This window comes from Saccopteryx leptura, chromosome 5 (genome assembly GCF_036850995.1).
Source record: "Saccopteryx leptura isolate mSacLep1 chromosome 5, mSacLep1_pri_phased_curated, whole genome shotgun sequence".
Taxonomy (NCBI): Eukaryota; Metazoa; Chordata; class Mammalia; order Chiroptera; family Emballonuridae; genus Saccopteryx; species Saccopteryx leptura.
This window is the reverse complement of record NC_089507.1, coordinates 161,925,414-161,939,210: the sequence shown is the minus strand read 5'-3', so window position 1 is coordinate 161,939,210 and position 13,797 is coordinate 161,925,414. Positions and strand designations below refer to the sequence as shown.

The 13,797-nt window shown below is 58.6% G+C and overlaps 1 protein-coding gene and 1 pseudogene across 1 annotated transcript in view; one reads left to right on the top strand and one right to left on the bottom strand.

Moving 5' to 3' along the window:
* Positions 1 to 3,705: 3,705 nt before the first annotated feature.
* GCNT4 (glucosaminyl (N-acetyl) transferase 4) overlaps positions 3,706 to 13,797 on the bottom strand; it is a 112,915-nt gene continuing 102,823 nt past the window's right edge. Inside the window, exon 3 of the transcript XR_010751670.1 lies at positions 3,706 to 3,721. The gene's annotated coding sequence lies outside the window, so the exon portion shown is untranslated. The remainder of the gene's footprint in view (positions 3,722 to 13,797) is intronic.
* Positions 3,714 to 12,068, top strand: LOC136406590 (PI-PLC X domain-containing protein 1-like; annotated as a pseudogene).

Sequence of the window (13,797 nt, the reverse complement as noted above, 5' to 3'; positions counted from 1 at the left end):
AGCTGGGACCAAATGAATGAGCCACAAATACCCCAGAAGAATCGTAGACCTGACGACCCAATTGCGGAACCCTGGAAACATGCAGAGTCAAAATCAGCCCCCAGGGAAACTGTCACTGGTGGGTAGGTCACCCTCTTACACCTGCACTGGGACGCCATCATTGCTGTCTCAGATGAAGGTCCCAGGGACAAAGGTGACACATGTGTCCAAGGTTCCACGCGGCCAGGAGGCCAGGGACGAGGCCAGGAGGACCGAGGGCTGAGGGGAGCTCCTTGCTCAGCATGGAGGTTCCCGCCCCAAATGCCACATGGGTGGTAGAGGCACCGGGAGAGGTGCCCACGGGAGCAGCTGGGAGCCGGGGGAGGCGGCACGGAGGAGCACCCCCCCCCCAATAAATCCAGGGGATGGGACAAGAAGAAACCCTGAAAGTCCCTAAATCTGCGACAGTGAGCTCTCCTGGATGAGGTAGCACCCTCCACCCCTAAACCTTTAACTGTCCAGATGTGTCTCCTTCGCAAAGCCACTCCTGTCCCCGGACTTCGTGGACTTCACGCAGAGGCAGCCAAGACGGTGGGCAGGGAAAATGTTCTCATAGTCGGGGGTGGAGTGGGGAGGAGAGACAGAGCCCCAGGGGCAACTGGAGAAGTGAGGGTCATGGGAGAGGGTCAGGAACCCCCTGAGGAAGAGGTTGCACCTCCTTTTCCAGGGGGAGGGCAGACAGACCGCACTTGGACTCCCTCCCCATCGGACAGTTCCTCTAGGTCCTAAGAGTCAGATATGAGTGACTGACAAGGAGAGGGACAGGGTGACAACCTGAAGCCCACGCAGATCATAGCCAAGGAACTGCCCGGGCCGGGTGGGGCGCAGGAACTGTGGGGCGGGTGGGGCACAGTGGGAGGGCCTTCGCAGCCCCTGACCTGGTCCGCAGGGCACCAGGAGGCCCGGGACTGCCTCGCCCTCAGCCCCCGCACAAGGTAGTGCTGGGTTTCCAAAAGCAGGCACAGCCCGGGAACCCTGTGGTGGTGGTGGGCGGCTGACGCTGGGGACACCGTGCAGCTGACCAAAGCACCTGGCCTTGTTAGATTCCCGGCCACTGGGCCCCAACCTGCCCCAGATGGACACAACCCAAGTGCTGCCCACAGGCCACTGCCCACAACTGCAGGAACTCTGAGAAAACCCTCCATCTGACAGCCAAGAATGCTGAGCTAGAGGGGAGCGCTGTGTGTGTGTGTGTGTATGGGGGGGGGTGTCCTGATTCTGTCCTCAGCTCTGCAGGGTCACAAAGGTCCTGCACAAAGCAGGTGGCCCCCACCCTGAAAGTCCTGCAGAGGTAACCACGGAACCCCCTTTTCTAACGCTGTGCTTCCCGCACCACAGCCCAGTGCCCAGGCTGACACAAAGGACAGGCAAGGCGGCGGGTCCCAGGCCAGTGTCATGGAACAGGAGGCTGCACTCTGGCTGGGCATGCAGGGGGAACCACGGAGGACGCTCTGACAGCGTTGGTTTCCCGAGAGGAGCTGAGGGACAAGCTCACGTCCCAGGTCAGAAGGCAGGGACAGCAGAAGCCAGTGAGCACTGACAGGGTTGGGCTCAGCACCCCAGAGTGACCACAGGCAGGGCCAGCTAGAGGGGTGGAGGTCTGAGGGACGATGTTGAAGGCTGCAGGGGTGGGATCAGGACCCAGATAGAAGGTCACCCACACACGGTGGCCTAAGGCACACAGGCTGATTCTGTCCCAGTCCTGAGGTCACAGCCAAAGTGGGTGTCACTGGGCTGCACCCAGGAGCCAGAAGTGTCCTTCTGCAAAGCTAGGATGGTGGGAGCCCTTGTCACAGCCCCATCAGACTACCCTCCTCCCTGTCCACATGGAGGCCCTCAGCCCCATCACTGCACCAGATGGGAGTCGTGCAGGCCTGTGCCTCACTCTGTGCTCCACTGGACTATGGCCAGGGTACCCCTCAGCACCCTCAGGGTCACTCACACGGACACTCAGAGTTTTTGGATATTTGCACGACTGTGTCCAACCACTCCCCACTAGAGGCAGGAAGGTCCAAGCCAGACCAGGCATCACAGAGAGATGTTAACAGTGCCCAACAGCCCTGGGAGCTGGCTGAATGACCGGGGGTGGTGAGGATAGTAGCCGATGGGCCTGAGATGGATAAAGCCGGAGAGGAGGCTAATGGGGAGCAGGTAGGCAGCAGTCCCTGAGACCACAGCTGCCCCGGGGCACGTGAGGCCTGCAGCTCAGAGGAGGGGTGCCTGGAACCAAGGGGCGAGGACTGTACTCCACACACCGGCCCCCCAGGCTGCCCTAGGGGGCTCAAGGTACCTTGCTGACTAGACAGCCCACTGTGCCAGAGAGGAGGAACCAAGAGGGAAGAGGATGAGGAACCCCTGCTGGGTCCTGGACTCTTTGCCTCTGGTCAGTAACAGGGCTGAGTGAGTCCCCAGAACGAGACCTGCCCAGGAAACTCAGTTCCCCCACTCGGGCGGCACACCCTGCTAGGGTCTGGGACAAGGGCTACTCAGGACTAGGAGGGCAGGACACTTCAGGAAAGGACATGGACACTTGCTGACATGCTGCTCAGAGATCACAGGCCCGGGTCATGAGCACAAAGCCACCAGAGGGCTGAAATGAAGACGTGTTTGCTCAGGCCTGGGGCCCAAGGGACCACAAGCAGGGACAGCAGTCAGAGTGGGGTCGGGACTTCGGGTCACTTCCTGTCCTCTGACTACTGATGCAGTGGCCATGCACATGCAGTACAGCCTCCTTCCCGGTCCTGTGTCCTGTGACCACTGCCCATGGTGGGGTCCTACTCTGGACTTAGAGGTTGCACCTGCTGCCACCCTCCAGCTCGGCAGGGCTGTTCCAGGTGGTAGCCCACTCCTTCCAGGAGTGGGTGTTCCCAGTGTCCAGTCAGGTCCATGGGGATATTTTCCAAAGTGCCCGATACTGAGGAGAGAGAGCAGAGCAGAGGCCCAGCTGGAAACTCTGCTGGAGGGACGGCTCGGAGGAGCTGAGTGAGACCCTGAGGTCTGTCTGGAGACTGAGGCCCCACAGGAAGCCAAGCCAGAAGGCACAGGATGGTCCCTGCAGGGTCCCCTACCCTGTCATGCAGGCTCTGCCTGGACCTGGACCCCAGGGGCCCCGAGGGAGAAGGCAGGGGGACCCGTGTGCCCTGTGGCCAGCAGGGTGTTAACCTCCTGGGCTCAGAACGGCTGACCCAGGGGACTGGGGCAGTGACAAGCCCCACTGGGCTCAGGGCTGCTGACCTGGGGGAGGACTCAGTGCCCAGCTCCCCTGTCCCTGCTGCCTGCGGGCAGGGCTTTCTGGAATCGTGGTGCCGTGAGTATCTGAGTATCTGAGTACCTCATGAGGACCAGGGCAGGAAGGCCAGGGTTGGGCAGGTGTGGACCCATCCATCCTTTTTCACCTGCCAACCATTTTCTGAGAGGCTCGGGGGCCAGTCACCGCCCGCACCACAGTGGCTCACAGCTGGAGGCTTGGGTGTCTCACTGGCCACGGCAGGTCAGTGGGACTGGAAACTTCAACTTGTCCCACAGCATCCTGTGAAACCGAGGGGGCCCGAGGCCCACGTCGATGGGGACACAAACGTTACTTGGTATCAGAGGGACCTGGGGGTCCAGTCCTGCCCATGGTGTCCCCATGAACCACCAGGGTGTGTCCTGACCGGTGTGGCCTGGGCAGCAACATGCTCACCTCCTCCGCACGTGCCGAGAACACAGGAGCGTCCACTGCACGGCCAGACGGGAGACGCTCAGGTGGCGGCTGCAGCCCTCACGTCAGGGCCTGTGACGTCCCCAGACTTGGCCCCCTGATGTCCAGTCCTCCTGGGGGCATGAGTGTCGGTCAGGAGCCTCCTGCAGGCAGAGCTGCCGCATCTGAGCCCAGCACTCCGCCACGGGGGCCAGAGCCCATGGGCGGTACCGACCCGAGGCCCCACGGCGCTGCCCCAGGATGGACAACCCCACAACTCAGACCCGGTGGCTCACCTCTGAGCCCCTTCCCACGGTTCTGGGGAGTTGGTGCGACCCAGGGAGAGGGGTCTCTCTGCAGAGGGGACACGTGCCTCAGCCACCCCGAGAATCTGGCTCAGGCGCTGCTGGGTCACCCTTGTCTCTCCTCACGTCTCTCGGTCTCCCTGCTCTGTCTCTCTGCCTCTGTAGAAATAGTCTTGTGTAGACTCTATCTTACATCTGTGTTTCTCCCTGCCTCCTTGACTGCCCCTGTCTGTCCCTCTTTCTCCCTGTCTTACACACTCTTCCACCCTTTCCTACCCTCTCCAGCTTCCAACCCACCTCTGAACAAAAGTCTTTTCTCAGCACAGCTGCCGTGTGTAATAACAGGTTCCGTGCATCTTCTCCTTCCTTCCTCAGATCGCTGGGGTCACCCATGAAGGGCACACAGGTGAGCGAGGCAAGCAGTTTCCCGGGCCTGCCCTGCACCAGGAACTGGATGTCGGCGCTATACCCCCGGCTCTGGGACATGCCCCTGCACCATCTGTCCATCCCAGGTGATAGCCTGGGGGTCCCCAGGGGGTGCAGCTGCAGGGTGCATCCCGAGGGTGGGGAAGGTCTAAGAACCACATGCCTGCACATGCATTCACATATTCACATATGAGTGTCTGCTTCCTTCTGCCACCTACGGCCTGCAAGGTGCATGGTGGACCCCAGGGAAGTGTGGCTTTGGGAGAGGATGAGGGGACGCTGCTCTTCACTGGCCTAGCCCTCCGTTGCTGAAACCCTGGGTTCCGGGGCCCCTCGTCTCTGGGTCCGAGGTGTGCCAGTGTCCTTTGCGCTTGGCGTCTGGAGGGTCCACAGTGTGGCGACCTGTGAGGAGTCTTTTCCAGGTTGTGAGTCCAGGGACCCCAGCACAAGGCCTGCTGGGGTGTTGAGTATGGACTGCTTGGCAGAGCTGAACAAGGGCCCTGGCCGTGAGGACAGCCGGCCAGGGGTCAGAGATCAGAGAGACCAAGGGGAGGCAAGGGCAGAGAGGGCAGTGGGAGAAACCTCCTCAGGCCACCTGCGCTGTCACACTGAATGCTGTGTGAGCCTGCTGGCCTGGGGGCAGGGGTAGGCCTGGTTTGCCAGGTCCCCTCACTGATCCAGAACAGGCTGGGAATAAAGTTTTTTCTCAGTTGATTTGGAGAAAGGGGGAAGCTATTGTTTCTTGTTCCATTTAGTGGTGCACCCATTGGTCACTCCCAAATATACCCCAACCAGGGATCAAACCTGTGACTCTGGCATGTCTAGGTGATGCTCTAACCAGCTGAGCTACCAGGCCAGGGCCCAGAGGCCCAGGGACAGAGCTTTGGGGATGCTGGCTGCTGGCTTTGCAGGTAGAGGGAGGGGCTTCAAGGCACTTAGGAGACTGGAGGGCAAAAACAGGGCTCCCGAGCCTCAGAAGGAAGCCGCTGCACTGGGAGGTGGGAGCTGGCCTCTGGCACTGCTGGGGAGGCAGGCTTTGTGCCCTTCGGACGGCGCCCAGGACCGAGGCAAGCCAGCGCAGGTGCGGTGAGGGCCAGGTGCTCTCTCCTGGCCCCGCTGGGTGTCAGACATCAGCCAGGTCCCCAGCACATGGTCAGAGCCTGGACACACAGAGACAGGGCCACCCACACTCAGACATGCTGTGCAGCATGTTCCGGGAAGGGGCACTGACAGCCGCCACTCACAAATGTCAGTGCAGGGGGAGTCTCTGAGGCACGGTCACAGCTCATGCAGAAAACACCAGCATTGTTGTAGCAGCTGAATAAAACCCCAGCTTTTTGAAAGACTTACGATCATAAAGGATAACTTACAAACAGGGAAAAGCAGGTTTACAGCTGTTTGTATGGAAAATAACACAAGAATTAGTAAATAATGACACAAGGATAAACCTTTATTTACTCAAAACTGTAACCCTACTTCTGCCCGCTCCATACAAATGGACCCACATATGTTACACAAGAAACATACGCCACACAATATATAAAAGTCAAAATAATTGAGAATTTTGATAGTTTTACTTTCCCACATTTTCACTTGTCTGCAACTAAGATGCTTAGTTCTGTGAATTTCCTGTCACCCTTACACAAATACCACAGATCTGATCTCTTAGAAATAAATCCCCCCTATACTCCTGGAGAGCAGACATCTGAGACCCAGGGGTCCCAGGGCCACACTCCCTCCGGGGGCTCCAGGGAGGGTCCCTCCTGCCTCTTCCAGCTCCTGGGGTTCGAGGCATCCCTGGGCTGGTGGCTGCCTCCCTCCTGTCTCTGCCACCCACCCCATGTGGCTTCTCCTCTGTGTCTGTGTCTCCTCTGTCTCTTCAAAGGTCCTTGTTACTGGGTGCAGGGCCTCCCTGACCCAGGATGACTCACTTCATCACATCTGCCAAGACCTGTTTCCATACAGGCCCAGGCAGCAGGACCAGGACAGCACACATTTGGAGTCACCATCTGTCCCAGGCCGGGACTGTGTTACTGCATGTTCATGCCTGTACCGCGTGTTCTCTGAGTGTTCCCCATGAGGAGGGACTGATGGTAGCCCCATCTGCTCTGATCAGAGGCAGCCACATCATGACCTACAGCCTGAACAAGAAGTCCCCCACCGCCCGCTCAGACTCCCCGCTCCTGCAGCTTCTGGCCAAGGCCCTGCCCTGTGTCACCTGGCCCATGGTGCTCAAGTGGTTCGTCACCCAGGTGAGCATCCATGCCACCAACTCCTCTGTGCAGCCGCCTCCTGCTTCCCTGGGATTTCTCCCTCACCTTTCAGGGGAAAAGAATTGAAAACAAAGGTCTTGCCAACCCAGAACCCTGCCCTTAGAAAGGAGACAAAGAGCAGGGTTATTACAGTCAGCTGGGACCAGAACGGGGTACCCTGCTGACAGCCACTCAGAAGTCACACCCACTCAGGGCTGGGGGGCTGACCAGAGCCTCGTTCAGGGCATTTACATGCTCACACACTCACACAGGGACAAGGGAAGATCCCTGTCCTACATGTTTTGTCAGGTGAGAGGTCCAACAGGGGAGCGAGGAACATTTTGTCCCATGTCTTCAGAGATGGTGAAGTCTGCCCTGTGTAATCCCACCTGGGCCATGACCCTGTCACCCACAGCCCATCCTCCCTGTTTGAATTGGAGGTTTTAGGGGAGGAGGGCATCCTTGTGAGGCATGGACAGAAAGGGGCCTCCTGAGTCACCCAGGGCGGCCCCGGCTGTGAGCAGGGTGTCAAGCAGACTGTGGTCTTGGCATGGGGCGCAGCTGAGGGCCCCCATGCCGGGCCCCAGGGGCAGCTCACCCCAGGACTCTGCTCTCCGGGCCTCTGTTCTCTGCTCCATCCCTGGACACAATAGGCAGCTGGACAAGCAGCACACCCTCCACCCTCCACCCCGGGCTGTGGTCTGCGTCCTCTGCAATTGCTTTGCTCTGAGTTTCAGTTGCCCATGTGGCCAGCCAGCGTGCCTGGGGGAGAGCCCAGTGTGGAACGTGGGGAAGCCATATTCCTAAGCGTGGTTAGGTGCCTAGGAATGCATGCAGCTAGGACAGTCACCGCAGCCTGCGGGGAGGGCACTGGGGCAGGCTCGTTGTCCTGCAGGGCAGGCGCCTGTGACTTCAGTGACACAACTGCCATCACCAGGGGGGCTCCCATGCAGGAGTCACAGGAACAGGGAAGTCACAGACACCTGGTGGGCTTAACCCTGCTGTTAGGGGCTCTGGCTGGGCCATGGGTCCAGCACCAGAGCAAAGTCGGCGTGCACTGGCCCAGGGTCACTTGTACCGTCTACTCCCTGCTCAGTCAGGGGGAGGTTGGCCTTGGTGCAGTGGGTGACTTGCCAGCCCTGTCAGGGTGTCTGCTTCAGGGCGTAGGGCCACGGACCATGGCGACACTTCTAAAGCCGCTCTGCACGCACAGTAGGTCTGTCCTGCACCCCTGTCCTGCTCCACACACATTGGCCCCTTCCCTCAACTGGCGGAGTCACATGGGGGAAACCCAGCTCCCTCCTGGCCACGCAGATGTGGGGCCGTTTCCACGTTACTTCTTGCTTTTCTGTCCCTACTTTGTGACAGAGCATGTTACCTCTTACCTCTGTAGCGTTACTGCTGTTTTATGAGGGTCCTGGAGGGCTGCTGCAGCTCAGGGGTAGGGGCCCTTCCAGAGGCTCAGAGCTGCCTGGGAGGAGGGCAGGGGGAGATGACCCTGAATGGATGGCCTATCTGGGTTCAGAGCTGGGGGGGGGGGCGCTGATGGCAGGGGCCAGCCCTGAGCTTTTCAGGATAGGCCCTCCCCAGGTACAACCTGTGGCCTCAGCAGCCACTGTCCCCTGCACAGTGGGTCCTGAATGCACAGTCTGAGCTGACATGGGCTGGCACAGCCACACCGGGCACAGACGTGCAAGGCAGCTTGAGCTGGTGGGAGCTGCCTGCCGTCCAGGCAGAGGTGACCCACCTTCGTCAGCAGGTGCTGAACGTCACGGAGCAGCTGGATGCTGGGGTGTGGTACCTGGACCTGTGGGTCACACACGTGCTGGAGGCTCCGAGAAGAACCTGCACTCTGTGCACATGACGCACACGGCCGGGCTGGTCGAGGTACATGGGGGGGGGAGAATGAGGCCTCGCACAGCGACGGACACCACGGTCCTTCCGCACGGGACACAACCAGCCTGTAAGGGGGACACGGACACCGCTAAGGGTGTGCACACACGGTCCTTTGGGACGGGACGTGGCTGATGTCCAGTGATCGGCCACTGGGAATTGCTGACCCTCCTGTGTTTCTGAGCCCCCCTACCCGAGCCAGCACACCCCTGCCTCCTCCAGGCCGCCTGAGGTTTTGTAAAACTGGGTCCGTCATTGTTGTTCTGCCTCCAATTTAGATATTTTATTTTATTTTGTGAAAAAAAAGAAACTTTTATCAAGACAGAAAAAGAGAGAGACAGAAACATCAATCTGCTCCTGTATGTACCCTGACCAGACATCGAACAGTAAACCCTGTGCTTCGGGATGATACTCAGACCAACCTAGCTATCCAGCCAGGGCTAGTTTAGATATTTCCGGTCCCTTTCCCTTTTCCTCTCGGCTGCTAGACCAGTGTTTCTAAAGTCAGACTATGATGGTCCCCATCTGCATCACAGGTGCCCAACGTCCCCTAAGACCTCAGGGTCTGGGGGGCCATCCGCAGGAGCTCACTCCATGGGACACGCTCCCTGAACTTAACATTTGCTTATGCAGTGTCCTCTGGAGGGCAGGCATACAGTGCACACAAGCATACACACACACATGTATACTCACACAGATGCACACGCATCTGCACACTTCCACCCACAGCAGTGGCCCGGCCGTCACTGGGCACCTGAGCTCCGTGGGGGCAGCCGGGTGTTATGTGTTTACTAGTTCAGAATCGACCTGAGCCACCTGTCCAGTGAGCTTTGTAGGGAGCCCCTTCAACGGGCCATGACACCCTGTGCACTCCTGTCCACTGCCCAGGACACGCTCACAGAGATCTCGGAGTGGCTGGAGAACCCACGTTGGGAGGCTGTCATCTTGGCCTACAGCAACTCTGAGGGCATGACAGACGACCTGCACGAGTTCCTGGTCACCTGTGTCAGGAACATCTTTGGGGACATGCTGTGTCCTTGAGGAGTGAGAGGGGTATGCGGTGCCCCAATGGGTGAGGCAGGCATGACCTCCCCACGCAGGTCGTGGAAGGGGGTGAGGCTTCCCCGTACCTGATGCTGAGGTAGTCCTGGTGCCAGTGAAGCTGCTGACATGGTCTTCTGGAAGCTTCTCTGGACTCTGGGTCAAACTTAGCACCTGTTAGAAGTTGCCACAGTGTGTGTTCCCTGTGAGCAGTGTGACTATCCCTTTGTCCCAGGCTGTCCCAACAGGGTGCACAGCCTGAGAGCACCAGCCCCACAGGGCTTCTTCTCACCTTGTTCTGGGGCTGGAGTCTGAGACCCAGATGTGGGCAGGGCTAGTTCCTCCTGAGGCCTCTTCTCAAGGAGACACAGTCGTCTCCTCCCTGTGTCCTGACATGGCTGTCTCTCTGTCTGTCTCTTCTCAAGGAGACACAGTTGTCTCCTCCCCATGTCCTGACATGGCTGTCTCTCTGTCTGTCTCTTCTCAGTGAGACACAGTCATCTCCTCCCCATGTCCTGACATGGCTGTCTCTCTGTCTGTCTCTTCTCAGTGAGACACAGTCGTCTCCTCCCCGTGTCCTGACATGGCTGTCTCTCTGTCTGTCTCTTCTCAGTGAGACACAGTCGTCTCCTCCCCGTGTCCTGACATGGCTGTCTCTCTGTCTGTCTCTTCTCAAGGAGACACAGTCGTCTCCTCCCCGTGTCCTGACATGGCTGTCTCTCTGTGTCTGTGTCCTCACCTTCTCTTCTTTTTTTAAGATTTTATTTATCCATTTTTGTTGGAGAGAGAGAGAGAGAGAGAGAGGAAAGAGAGAGAAACTGGGGAGGAGCAGGAAGCATGAACTCCCATATGTACCTTGATCAGGCAAGCCCAGGGTTTTGAACCGGCAACCTCAGCATTCCAGGTCGACGCTTTATCCTCTGCGCCACCACAGGTCAGGCCCTCACCTTCTCTTCTTATACAGACCCCAGTCCTGTGGGATCAGGACCCTTCCTAGAGACCTCATTGTACCTAAATCCCCTCTGTTCATGTGCAGCCTCTCAGTGAGCCTCCTGTCCCGGTCACTCAGTGAGGAGCATCAGGCTCTGTTCCAGGAAAACGAGTGTCTGTGTCCTTGTGACAATCCAGATGCCACAACACCAACACAGATGCCCCATTGCCCCACTGTCCTCGCACAGATCTGATATCCCCTCCCAACCCTGTCACGTCACCCCACCACCACAGGAGGTTCCGACACTGCAGCAGCTCTGGGCACGGGGCCAGCAGGTCTCTTGTCCTATGATAAGGGCACCGAGCACCGGCACGGGGAGCTGTGGCCAGCCAGCGCTACTGGTGGGGCAACCAGGTGAAGCCCGAGAAGCTGATTCACTAGCTGGAGCACATGAAGAGCTGCGGCCGCCCAGGTGGGTGCACGTGCTATGGAGGTACACTCACACACGTGTACACACAACACGCATCCCTCATGGGTGTCTGTGTGTGTGCACACATGCATGTGTGGTTTTAAGGCTCAGCTGCATGAGGTCTGGGTGTTGCCATGGCAGCCGCCAGCTCTGAGCAAGGAGAGAGTGCAATTCTGGGGTTTTCTGTCCCTTCCAACGTCGCACAGCATCCCACGTGTTTCTCGCCCGGGCCTCCTCATCTAGTGCCCATGACTCTCTGCAAGGACATGGGCACTTTTGCGCACAAGAGCTACACACGACTCCAGCTGATTCAGAGGCGGGGCTGCTTTGCACTGTTGTATCTGTTTTGAAGGAGATTTTCTTACAAAAGGAGTTTGTGGTTTCAACTGCTCCATATCCGTGGTCAGGGTGCGTGGCTGTGTCTGTGGCCACCTTGGGCCTCCGGAGTCCCACTCTCCTGTCACAATCAGCACTGTGAGAGGGGAGCTGTGTGTTATGCTTGGTGTACTACCTGAGATAAACACGGCTATTAATCCATGTACCGCACGGGGTCAAGACGTGGACATGTCAGGTAACTTTTCACCCACAGTCCTCTGTAGCAGGAGCATGGTGATCTGACAGCACTGTGGGGCCAGAGAGTCCGTGCTGGTGTGAGGGGCTGGAACCATGGGGATGACCACAGGGGCAGGGACGGTGGTAGCTGATGGGCCAGGTGGGCCACAGGTGAGAACCAGGTGGGACGGAGGTGGACAGCAGGGACCCCCACCCTTGCAGGTGGGCTTTTCGTAGCCAGCATCAACCTGACAGAGAACCTGCAGTACATCCTTGCACATCATCCGAGTCCCTGTGGAGGCTGACGCTGCCCAGCCTGCCACAGGTCAGGGCATAGGTGTGGGACCAGTGCCCGGGCCCGGGCATGCATTGCACCAACATCATTGCAGGCAACTTCATCGGCGCCAACACCTTCGTCAGCAACGTCATTAATCTCAACAAGAGGCTGCTCGATCTCAATGAGAGGCTGCCTGCATGCTGACCGCGTGCCCTCTGTCCTCCTGCAGCCTCTCCCGTCTCCTTGTCTCACGCATGCATCCAGCCAGCAGGCGAGAATGGTGGCCAGGGTGTGTTCTGCCTCCTTGGTGCCCCCAGCTGCAGCAGTTGGCGTCACGGCCCCCGGACTGCGGTGAGTCTTGGGACTGTGCAGATGATCCCAGATGGACACGGGCGCCTCTGCCAGGGCAGTTAACTGGGACCACGGGATCCATTCTCCAGGCTCATACCAGCCGCTGCTTTCGGTGTCTCAGCACAAACTCTGTTCAGCCCCTGCTGGACTGTATTCTCTCTGGGATCAACTTAACCATTTCCCACAAGACAACCCTGCTCACGCTTTGGCGGCCAGGATGCCGTAGTGTCACGTAGGCCCTAAGATCCTGAGCCAGGAACCACGCACTGGGACCTCAGGCCCTGGCTCTGCCTGGTCGGGCACAGCGGACCAGGTGTCAGGGATGCACAGTGAGACGGCTCACAGTGTCTCTGACGTAGCAACTATCACCCCCTGCACACCTACATTTCCCTCGGTTGTGCCTGAGCCAGGAACCATCCACAGCAGTGACTTCCTCCCAGAGAACAACGAACACATGAGACTCAGCTTTGACACAGATTTTTGTGGTCAGACAACCCAAGTGTTGAGATTACACATGAAGGAGCTTCAGAAATGTGAACTGTGTCTGGGTCCCGGGGAGCTATTTTTAAACATGGAATTGTGTCCCCCTTCCTCCCATTTATCTTTGATTTATAAAGAGTTCTGAGGTTCACAATACCTTCAGCTTCCCAGGGGCCATTAACCAAAGGTCTGCGTGTAATTGCAAAGATGACTTCTCCAGACTTTATGTTAAAGGGACGCGTTCTTCCAGCAGGACATACTGGGCGAACTGACTTCCAGGCCATGGGCAGAAACTGCCGCTACGAAGCCGCTAAATAAATATTTGTGAAGGAGCCACCAAACACATGCTGACCTGGGATCTCTCTCTTAAAACACTGCCTTGTCAGACACATGGTGGGCACCCCTGGTCTGCCCAGCCCAGACCACCTTCTCCTGATGACACAATGGCCTCCCTCCCCTTCCTCCCTCCCCCTTGGATTGTTCCCAGGGTCAGAGTTCCTGTGGGCCCAGTGGACCCTATAACCTGGAGGGGACAAGACCGTCAGTGGTGCGGAGTGGTATTGCACCGGTTCTCCCCCACATGAAGCCCAATGTTTGCTCTCTGGGGCCCCAAGACCCCAACCTCATCCTCCTCTTTGCGGCCCCACTGAGCTGAGCCCCTGCAATGTTGTCAGGACCGGGCAGTGTGCCAGGCTGTGCCTGAGGCAGCCCTGGGTTGAGTTCTCTCCTCCTCAACTCCAGGAGTGAGGACAGGGATGCCAGCCATGGGGGTACCAAGATGAGAGCCAGCCCAAGACCAGAACCCCCACCCGGCCCCGTTTCCCTGAGCCAGAGAGGAAGTGGCTTGCAGCAGATGAAGCCCAGAACTGGACGGGCGGGTGTGGGCAGCAGCCAGGAGAGAACTTGAGGCAGCCTGTAAAGGGACAGTGCTGCCCCCAGGTGGCTGCTGGCTGCAGCTCACTAGGCAGGACCTGAGGACACCCCGGGAGGATGCCCTCCACCCCCGTGGTCTCCTCAAAGCCCCAAGAGCTCAGAGACCTGCGGGGGCTGATCCCCAGGGCTGGGCTGAATGGACACACACAGCAGATGCTCTGCGGCCTGG